This window comes from Chrysochloris asiatica, unplaced genomic scaffold, assembly GCF_000296735.1.
Source record: "Chrysochloris asiatica unplaced genomic scaffold, ChrAsi1.0 scaffold00079, whole genome shotgun sequence".
Taxonomy (NCBI): Eukaryota; Metazoa; Chordata; class Mammalia; order Afrosoricida; family Chrysochloridae; genus Chrysochloris; species Chrysochloris asiatica.
The window spans coordinates 1,008,053-1,009,401 of NW_006408597.1; the positions used below are offsets into that span (position 1 = coordinate 1,008,053).

Consider the following 1,349-nt stretch of genomic DNA (forward strand, 5'->3'; position numbering starts at 1 on the left):
ACAGACTTCATTTCACCAATGAGAGAACTGAGACTCAAGAGGGGAGAGCTCTGGTCTTGAGCCTGAACTTGCAATTTCTAGATATTGTTTTCTATTGTCCACTAACCGCTCTGATATGCCTGGCATCCCATTTGCCCTTCCGTGTGCTTGAAAGGTAGCACATTTACCTGCAGCAGGTTTTGGTCCTAGGGATGCAGAAAGCCCAGCTCAGTCTCAGCTCTGCAGTGAGGCACCAACTAATCATCACCCAGCAGAGCGGCAGAGAACGGACCCTGCTTCTGCAGCACATATGCCTTCAAAAAGTTTGGGGAAGCTCTTTCCCTGTCGCCGCCAAGCTGAGCGGAGGCGGAGGCCCGGGTGCGTTCAAGATTCTGCTGCACCCATAACCCATTGCCATGGCTGAGGAAGGCATTGCTGCTGGAAGTGTACTGAATGTTAACACTGCTTTACAAGAGATGCTGAAGACCGCCCTCATCCATGATGACCTACTGCGTGGAATTCGCCAAGCTGCCAAAGCCCTAGACAAGCGCCAAGCCCATCTTTGTGTGCTTCCATCCAACTGCAATGAGCCTGGGTATGTCAAGTTAGTCAAGGTCTTATGTGCTGAACACCAAATCAACCTGATTAAGGTTGATGACAACAAGAAGTTAGCGGAATGGGTAGGCCTCTGCAAAACTGACCGAGAGGGAAAACCTCACAAAGTGGTTGGTTGCAGTTGCGCGGTTGTTAAGGACTATGGCAAAGAATCTCAAGCCAAGGATGTTGTCGAAGAATATTTCAAACACAAGAAATGAGGTAATAAAGAGGGAACAAGTCCTAACAGCAAGAATCATTCCCACACCCTCCACACACAGAGTAGACAGGGATGGGAAACTTGGACATTGGCTACCCAAAATGGGGGGTGGGGGCAACAAAGGCAAGAAGTGACTGGCTTACAAGCTTTCAAGAGGGAACCTAGACCCAGAGGGCCTGGAGGAAGGTAGACTCTCCAGTGAGTAGTATTCAATCTGACTAGCCGGGGCTGATGCAATGAAATGCAGACGGGTCTCTTGTGATACAATAGTGAATAATTGTTATCAGGACTGATTGTGAGGGTTGGAAATGTAAAGATGGATGTTTATAGCAAGGAGGGGAGTGATTAACTTTTCAGTCTAGGAGCGGAGGTCCCTAGGACCATCAAGGGAGAAGAGCAGAGAGCGGGACCCTACCCAGAGAAGCAGTGATGCCTGAAATGGAGGCAGAGATGATGACATGGAGCAATGGAGCAGCTGGAGACTTTAGATCCAGAGAGGGAGAGCAACTGTGTGCTGAAGACCTGGGGGGTACGAAGGAAGGATTGCATGGAGGGG

The 1,349-nt window shown here is 49.6% G+C and overlaps 1 pseudogene; it reads left to right on the forward strand.

Moving 5' to 3' along the window:
• The first annotated feature begins 395 nt into the window (after positions 1–395).
• On the forward strand, positions 396–794 carry LOC102823848 (annotated as a pseudogene).
• The last annotated feature ends 555 nt before the right edge of the window (positions 795–1,349 follow it).